Source organism: Narcine bancroftii, chromosome 3 (assembly GCF_036971445.1).
Source record: "Narcine bancroftii isolate sNarBan1 chromosome 3, sNarBan1.hap1, whole genome shotgun sequence".
NCBI classification, from domain to species: Eukaryota; Metazoa; Chordata; class Chondrichthyes; order Torpediniformes; family Narcinidae; genus Narcine; species Narcine bancroftii.
Window position 1 is genome coordinate 162,226,773 of NC_091471.1, and position 9,652 is coordinate 162,236,424.

Genomic DNA, 9,652 nt, shown 5'->3' on the forward strand with positions numbered 1-9,652 from the left:
TAGCTCACAATTTATAAAGACTGGGAAAAAAGTAATGGCGGACCTGACTTCCCAAAATTCGTTGTGGCAGAGAAACGCTTCTATGAATGCTACACATATGCAGCTGGGCATACAGCCCTTTCTCTGCCGTATGGAATTCTGGGAGGGCAGGTCCACCATCACTCCCCCCCCACCCCCCCACCCCCCCACACAGTATTTATAAATTGTACACGATAGCGCTACCAACTTTCCCACCCTGTTTAAAAATTGTTGCACTTTCCCAATCCCTTATAAAGGTTAATGGGTCACCACAACAACAGGTGCTGAAGGTGCTGTACATAAAGCTTTATTATGTCATAATTAGGCATGATTAATTCTGTTCAAATATAAGATTATAATACATTGATCAGGATTTAGGGTAGGACCACCATCACTCAATGTGTCATGACGTCACCAATAGAAGGGAGAACAGTCCTAACCCTGGGGATGACTCCTTCCACGTGTGAAAGTGTTCAGTGTCCCAGTTAGGAGTGGTCAAGTGTGTAAAGTTAAACCTCCATTCCTATCCCAGGTCACTGTACAGCCAATTTAGTGGGTCACAAGTGTGAAAGCAGCTTTAAATAGCTATGGTCCAGTTAACAGTGAGGCATTTTCACAATCTCAAGTAAACAAAGAATTGTTGGAGGAACTCAGTGGATCAGACAGCATCCATGAGTGGACATGGTCAGTCATTGTTTCAGGTCTAGGATAGAATAGGTGAAAATACATAGGGAAGAAGCTGGGGAAAGCTCACCAGAGGTGATGGAGAACAGGGAAGAAGATGCAAGAGGTGGAGAGACAGGGAGTGGAAGAAACCATTAGGAAGGTGGTGGGGAAAAGAAATGTTAGCGAGAAAAAAAAATTACAGGAGTAAGTAAAGAAGAGATGGGAAGTTGAATCAGATTTGGGTGGGGGGGGGGGGGAGAAGATTACCTAAAATTAAATGACACAGTTCATCCCGGGCAGCAACTCAACAGAGTTAAGTTTAAGTTTTAAGTTTATTATCATCTGATTGTACAAGTACCACCTGACAAAACAGTGTTCTTTGGCCCTCAGTGCAAAACTCGCAGACAACATCACGCATAACAAACATACAGACAAACAATACATATGCAGGACAAGTATTCATATGTACAAATAAATAAATATTGTTTCATGAATTGGGAATCTCGGATGGTTAGTGTGAGCAGTCCCTTTGGAAGTTCTGCATTCTCACTGCCCATGTGAAGAAGCTGATCCTCAGCCTGGTGGCGCTGCCTCTGAACCTCCTGTATCTCTTCCCCAGTGGGAGCACCTGAAAGATGCTGTGTACAGGGTGGAAGGGGGCCTCAATGGTTTTTTTTTGCGCTCTCTTCAGACAACGATTTACACGCTGTTCCCAGGTACTGATACAGAGACAGAGATCCAATGCTGCCAGAAAAAGTCGTTCTTTAGTCTGCGGAAACTTGTCATCCTTACGGCACAGTGAGATGTCTGTGAAGGAATGGTGCCAACTGACACATTTAGTGTGCAGGAGACTGCAAAGGTTAGAATTGGAACCCAAACACAATCAGCTGGAGGAACTCTGGGCCAAGCAGCAGCAGTGGGACAAAAGGAATGGTCAACATTTCTAGGTTTCCTGATGAATTTTCAGCTCAAAACCATGACCATTCCCCTTTGTTCCCCTAGAGTTCCTCCAGCTGGAATTGAGAATGCATGCCAAAGGCTGAACTGAAGCCAATGCAAAGGGTTTATGGGAAGGATCAAAGTTTAATGTTCTTCTGCTACGAGACACTTAGAGAGCCAAGTGCAGTGGAAGAGCCCCTCAAGAAAAGGAGCATCACTTGGGGAGGGGAGGGGGGGCATGGCATGGCACTGGCACCCTGTACAATAGAGGAGAGTTAACACAATTTGGTCCAGAAATATGAAACTATTGACTAAAAGTGAAAAGAGACTTTGCACTGTGCTTTCCTTTGTATATACAGTATTTGTTTGAAATAGGTTTGCTCTATTGCATATATTTTTTCTTTTTATTCCAGTTTCAATAGCAAGATAATTTTCTTTATGCCCAAGTCTCCTTTGCCTTTTACAGAAACTGGGGATGCAATCTGACACACACACATTAGAGCTTGTCATCGTCTCCTTCCACCATTCCGTTTCTTCAACCTGCTCCCACCTTCCAGAAACAAGACAATCATATATCTGCTTCAGACAATGCAGCAGAACAATGCAAGTCAAAAAGCTGCAGACGCTGGAATTCTGAAATTTATTAAAAATATACTGGACAGGTGGCTTCCGCGGAAAGAGAGCAGTGGGATAGTCTGCGCCATAATCAGTGCAAAAACATGGAAATGTCAACTGTGTAAAAGGAAGGAACATGAAGCCTTTCAGCTAAAAGCCATGTGGATTTATCCCACAAATTCCCCACTCCCCCACCATAAAACAAAAGGCAGCCACTAAAGTTGTGGATTTAAATCCCTATGATGGAACATCTTGGCATCAATACATCTGCTGGGATTAGTGAGGTACTGAAGAGCTGCTGCACTGTGGGAGTTTCTATCTTTCCACTGAGACAAGACACCCACAGCCTGCCCATTTATATGAAAAGAAAGCAGCCAACATCAAAGGACCCCCATCACCATAATCACTTCTCGTTGCTAGCTACAGACAGAGAAGATACAGAAACTTGAAGTCAAGCACCTCTAGGATCACGAGAGTTTATTTTCCTCCCAAAAGCTATCATGTTCTTCAAGCTCCCCGAACCTACCTAAAGTTTGCTCTATCCTTGACAAAGGGCTCAGGCCTAAATTATGGTTTTCCTTTACTTCTGATGGGTGCTGTGTGACTTGCCCAATTTCTCCCGCACTTTTGTGCATTGTACTACAGTAACAGTCCCTGCAGACTTTCCTGTTTAACACGCATAACCCTCATTTACTCCAGAAACGCTGAAAGGCATGTCTGCGCTATTGAAACGTTTTTGTTTTGCCCTAACTGAAATTATGAATCTGTTATGCTTTTATATTTCTCTCTTCTTCTGCCTCAAAGCACATTCTAGTTATTTAATTTGAACTCCTGTTGCATCTTACATTGCTGCTTCGCTGGCACAAGGAAGAATTTTGATGCAACTGGGCATTGTTCTTGTATACATGACAAACTTTCACATCACTTCAGGCCCAATCTGCTCTCTCAAGTGAATAAAAAGGATCCCATGACACGATTCTAAAGAGATGGGGTGGTAGGGCCAATATTTGCCCTCCAACATCATGTAAAATAAATCTAGTTGCAATCAAAGTTAAAACACAAAGCTGGAGAAACTCAACAGGTCAAGCAGTGTCCTTTATATTGTTGTTGTTTAGGTGCCTCGTCATTTGACATGGGCAGCTATGTATCTCCATCCATCAGTCTCTGACCCTCCAAATTGTAGTTATTGCCTCCCGTTTCTAACCATGATGTAAATCCATCTCTCATTTTCATTCTCCGTCTACCTCAGCTGCTTTTTCCTTCCAGCTTTCCAGTTGTAACTAAATGTTCTACTGTATCTGCATGATGTGTCCAAAGAACTTTAATTGCTGTTTTTATATTCTTTTATGTATATTGTTTTCATTCTTTGCAGAACTTCTTAATTTGTTATCCTGTCCATATATGATTTGCCTAGCAAACCACATCTCTGCTCAATGCTTTTTTCCATTGCATTTATGATGGTCCATGGTTCACATCAATATAGGAAGAATGTAGCAGCTGATGTCAATAGCTATTTTCTTGTTTATTAGGATGTTTCTCATTTCTATAAATGCTGTTCTTGCCATGGTTATTCTTGCTTTTATGTTTATTTCACATTTGCCATCAGATGTTACTCATGATCCAAGGTAATTGAAGTTGTGAACTTGTTTCAGGATTTCATTTCCCAATATGATCCTACAGTTTGGAATATTGGGTTTCTTTGATATTACTATTACTTCAGGTTTTTTTTGTTTAAAGTTAGGCCAAGTCTTTCGCTCTCTGTGTTGATGGTAGATACAAATTTCTGTAAATTTACTTCACTGTTTGCTATCAGCACTGTATCAGCTGCATAGCGGAGGTTGTTGATATTGTGACTTCCTATACTTATTCCAGGTAGGTCTTGTCTGGTTCTCATGACGTTTTCACTGTACAGTGAGAATGGGTCTGGTGATAGAGCACAACTCTGTCTGACTCCTCACTTTACTGGCTGATATTCTCATTGTCTATTTGTGTGGCTGCACTTTGTTGCCAATAGAAATTCCTGATGATGCTCAGATCTTGTCCTTTATACAGCAAAGGTAAAAATTTATAAATTTATAACCGATGTTTCGGGCAAGGTATGGAAAAATGTTGGCAGGCGTCTGAACAAAACCGTGGGGTGGGGGTAGGGGTGGTCACAAAGGCAAGAGGTGATAGGTGAAGGGAGGGAGGGAACAGCAGTGATCAAGGGAGGAGAGATGGCTAGGTGAAGCGAAGGGGAAAGGTGGGAGGAGAAGTGGAAATGGGAAGGGAAGGAGGGAGGGGGAAGAAGAGAGCAGGTTAGCAGAAACTGGAAAAGTCAATGCTAATGCCATCTGGCTGGAGAGTCCCCAGATGGAAAATCAGGTGTTGTTCCTCCAATTTGCGGGTGGTCTTGGTGGGACAGACATGTGAGTATGGGAGTGTGACACAGAATTGAAATGGTTGGCTACTGGGAGGTCTCTGTTTCTGGTTCGGACAGAGCAAAGGTGCTCAGCAAAGCAAACTCCCAATATGCGCCCAGCCTCTCCGATGTAGAGAAGGTCACAATCATTGCTATTCATGGGTTCAAACTAGCTCAGTGACATTTTCCGCATTACCAAAGGTACTACTCCCTCAAATGTAGAATAACAGATGTGGATGATGTTAGACAAATACAAATTCTGTTTTTCTTACGCCATCTTCAACCCAGTACAAGTTCAAATGGACATTGGACAGGTTGCACAGAGAGTCTTAACCTGGCCCATTGATAGAAATCAAGGTCACTAATCCCGCTCACCCCACCACAACTGGTGCCTGCCCCTGCTGATCCCTTTTCGGCATTTCCTGTTTTCATTCTCTGTGAAATCACCAACTTTCCTCCAATCTGAGTCAACTGTGAAACCACATTTTAATGAAATCTAATCATCACCTTCACAAGGAGGAGCAGCACAATGAGGGTGTTATGAGCTTGCTTAAATAAATATTTATTCTTTGTTGAGAGCATCATTAATCAAAATAGCTGCCTGTGAACAAAACAAGTAAAGCAGCACCAGACAGGATAGGATGAAGGAGTGTCATGTCCAACATACTGAACACTGGAATAGAGACAGAATGAGATGTGAAAAATGTTGCACAAATCCAATCACTTCAGTCATTAATTTCTAAATGCATTCTTCGATGTAGAAACATGACCCTCACCTTGAGCAAGTCTCCCAGAAGAACACTGCAATCTTGGATTAGTATAGATCGTCTAGGACTATGAACAGCATCAAGTATAGGAATTGGGACATCATGTTATAACTGTGCATGAAAAAGGGAAAACTGAACGAAGTATTGTTTAGTTCTGGTCACCTCGCTATAGGTAAACTGAAAAAAATACAGAAAAGATTCACAATAATGTTTCTGGGACTAGAGGGCTTGAGTTCCAAGGAGAGGCTGAATAAGCTAGCACTTTTTCTCTTGGAGTGAAGGAGGATGAGGGAGGACTTTTTTTGAAGTTTATAACATCATGAAGGGCATAAACAAGGTGGATGGCCACAGTCTTTTCCCCCACAATAGGAGAGTCTAAAGCTAGAGGCTACAAGTTTCAGGTGAAAGGAGAAAGAATTAAAGGCTCCTTGAGAAGCAACTTTTTTTGCACAAGGGGTGATGGGTATAGGGAACACATTGTTAGAGGGATCTGTTCGAGGCTGGTACAATTATGACAGTTAAAAAGACTTGGACAGATACATGGATAGGAATGGTCCAAACAAAGGCAAATGGGATGAGCTTGCATAGACAACATGGATGTCTTGAGTCAAAGAACATGTTTCCATACATTTAAGTCTATCACCAAACATGGTATAGATAAATATCAACCCCATAATACTTGCAATCAACTCTCCTGCCCAGTTTTTAAACAGGGTCCCTGATAAAGCAGGAATGGCCTTGACATTTGCAACCTCAACACTGCATTCAGCAGGCAATGTACGAGAAGACCAATCCTCCCCATCAATCTCTTCTTCCTCCTCCCAGCAGGCGGAAGATACACAAATTTGAAAATATGCATCACAAGGTTCAAGAAGAGTTTTTCCCTTAAGTTATCAGACTATTGAACACACAACCCTTGGGTAAAATGTTGCTGGCTTTGCACGCTTCGACTGTAACCCTTCACTCTCATAGTCGCAGATTAGCCAATTTGCCTGGATAGTTTTGCAATGCATTTCAGTACTGTGACAAATAAAATCCCACAAAGTTCATTTACCATCAAAAGTCTGCAGACACTGTGATTGTAGTGTAATACGCAAAAGTGCTGGAGAAACTCGGGTCATTGTAGCCAAGGGGTATGACCAACCTTTCAATGCTGAACCTTTTGTTAAAAAGGTGGGGGAGGAGAGCAAGGAGAGGGGGTGAATTTATTTGCCCACCAGTTCAAAATGTAGATAGGGGGCTGGAAAGATTTCCCCCCCGCCCCTCCTCTGGGGCCTGGTCATTACTCACAGGAGTGGCACTGATGACCACCTTGCTTAATTCCACACGTCTTGGGTGAGAGGTGCAGCAGACAAATCACGCAGGTCTGGCAATGCACAAGCTGCAACTTGCTCTCCACCAAGTGTGGCTTTACAAGGACGTGCCGAGCGAGAGCTGCCGCCGTCAAGTCGCTCGCCGTGGGTGGAGCTCACACCAGGGGACAAGCCCATTGTGGTCCCTGGACAGGCTGGGCGAGAGCGTCACGGACCCGCCCCTCCCACCCAATCCAACCCCGCCCGCGGATTGGAAGGCAGGAAAGAAAGGTGATACAGCGGATCCCGCCGTCGATTGGCAAGCCGTCCTGCCAATCAACCCAACACCACCACCGCTCGCCTGAGGTTGCAGTCAGAAGTTTGCAAAGGGACGTTTTGGAGTTTGCCCCTTTCCCCCCCAAAAAATCTACACCCCGTAAAGAAAAGGCACGCTTATTTAAAAAAAGCACTTAAAATGTTTAAAACGTAGCACCAAAAATCATGTGCCTGTCACTTTTAGCAAGTTGGAGGGACATTTTTGGTTGGGAAGCCGCGAACCCCCGGACACTGGGGTGGGGAGTGGAAAGAACATGAACCTGAACAGCACGCAGACCATGCATCATGCGGACTTGGCCAGCTCTCGGCAACCGGGGCTCCCTTTCGCATTGCATGTGTCCGCTGGCGCTGCGCTCTCACCTCGTGCGGTCCGGGCCAGGCAAGGTGCGACTGGAACGCCGGCGGGTGGCGGCGACGCGGACGGGACCAAGACGCCGCCAACGCTCCGCTGGCGGCAGGCGCTTCCCCGGTCTCCCGCACTTCCGTCACCTCCAGCCCCCTTCACTCCGCAAGGAGCATGATGATGGCAGGAGGAGGAAGGGAAATTGCCCCCTCCCTGCTTCCCCACCCACTGACGTTACATCATTTGGTTGTGGCGAAGCTCAGTAATAAAAATAAAACCCATAAGTTGCCCAGTCAAATAAAATGCATTGACTCAAAGTCATTTTGCAAAGTTGTTTATGCCAAAGGAAAATTGCTGTCTTAAAAGAAATTGCTCCCAATTTCTTCCATAATCTATTTAAAAGTTTTTTTTTTCCATGATCCTATTTTCCACAGTTGTTCAAACTATACCGGTGCAAAACAAAAAAAAAGATTTGATGTGGCATCCGGACTCTGACCAGAGTCTTACAATGAATGAAACCATATCGATTTATAATGTGACACCGCACAGAAACAGACCATTCAGCCCAACTTATCCATGTTGCCTTCCTGAGCTTGTTCCATTTGCCCACATCTCTCTCAAGCCTTTCGACCTGTCCCAATGTATTTTAAATGTAGCGAGTGCCCCTGCCTCTACCACTTCCTCTGGCAACTCATTCCATACAACCTTCTGTTGGCAATATCTCTTTGGGGACTTGAGAGACTGGGTGAGTTCTTCCCAACAGTTTCAGTGTGTGTTTTAAAAGAATTGTTGGAGGTTCTTGTGAGATCACAGAGGGTCAGTGAACATTTTAGGTCTGGTCCCTTTATCAAGCTGAGAGGGACAGCAGTGAAACTAAATGTATAAGGGTGGGAAAATGCTGGGGAAGGGGTCTGGAAAGGAGAGGACGGAAGGTGTAAGAGGTGGAGGGATGGATAATGGAGATAGCAGTAGGAAGGGTGAGGAAGAAATGTTAAGGTATGGAGAAAGAAAAAGGTATAGGAGGAGGTAATGAAGAACCATAACGAGTGGGAGCAGATGGGGGTGGGGGCTTATCAAAAATAGAGAAATCAATGTTCATGCCATGAGTTTGTGGGTGATGGACAATAGATGAGGCCAACAACAGGCAGGAATGGTTGCACAAGTAAAAATTGTTTACATAGAGGGTGGTGATGCAGGGAAGAGGCTGGCAGAGGAAATGGTTGAGGCAGGTACTCTTGCAAAGTTTCAGAAACATGTCAGCAAATACAAGGAGAGGATGGGTTTCAAGGGATATGGCCAAACCCAGGCAGGTGGGACTAATGTGGGTGGGACTCTTTGGTTGGTGCAGGCAAGTTGGGCCAAAGGACCTGTTTCAAAACTGTGTGACTCTTATGGCTCCAGATGACCAGAAGAGCACACAGTGACCGACAAAGTGCAGATGTTCAGCAAAACTTTTATGTATCTACTCCTGCTTCCTCCTTTATATGTGTCATATCTTCATCCCACTAATCTTGATGGAGAGTCCAAACTCAATGTTGACTGACCATTTCTACCACAGATGCTATCTGATCTGCTGAGTTCCTGCAGCAGTTCTTTGTCTGCTCAAGATCCCAGTATCTATAGATTTCTTGTCTCTCAAATAAACTTCAGTGTCGCTTGAGATATATTGGCCAGGGTAATAGGGATTATGAGTCACTTATAATCAAACTGGTGTTATGGGGTCTCTTAAATCCCTTTGACAGACTAGATCGTACCTCAGTTTAATATTTCATCCAAATATCATCATTCTTTCATTAAAACAAGAGGCTCATTCTTTGTGCTCATTACTGGGGTGGGATTTGAAGGCATGATGGGGGGGGGGGGGGGTGGTGGGAGAATGCAGCCTGCTGAGTCTCAAAATATGGACTTTTACAGACACTGGGTCAAAAGCATTATCAAGTTCCTTCCCTGACATACACTCTGCTTTTGAATTGAGAAAGGCTGGTATTTCACCCTTCTAATATTTTCAGCCAGGAGCACAGGTTTTAGTCAAAACAGTCAAGAAAGACAAAAGCTAATGACAGGTTGTGCTACTTACTTTCTACCTCCACACTGTGAACAGTCTAATTAATGCTTTCTGCGAGGAAAACTAAACAATGGACATCATATGAGTGAAATTATTTCAGTTACGTAGCCAGTCGAGCCACCATTTCTTGATGTCAGAGTCACAGGTTCAATCCTGACCTCAGGTTGTTGCCCGTGTGGCGGAGGTGCATTTTTCCTGTAACTGTGGGTT

At 44.1% G+C, this 9,652-nt stretch overlaps 1 protein-coding gene across 7 annotated transcripts in view; it reads right to left on the reverse strand.

Annotated features, from left to right (window-relative positions):
- pdlim5a (PDZ and LIM domain 5a) overlaps positions 1 to 7,578 on the reverse strand; it is a 270,064-nt gene extending 262,486 nt beyond the window's left edge. For 3 of the 7 annotated variants that reach the window (XM_069925691.1, XM_069925690.1, XM_069925689.1), the window contains exon 1: positions 7,395 to 7,576. The gene's annotated coding sequence lies outside the window, so the exon portion shown is untranslated. Of the gene's footprint in view, positions 1 to 6,696; positions 6,848 to 7,394 lie in introns of those variants that run through there. The other 4 variants (XM_069925688.1, XM_069925686.1, XM_069925683.1 and 1 more) reach the window with 3 other exon arrangements.
- Between the last annotated feature and the right edge of the window lie 2,074 nt (positions 7,579 to 9,652).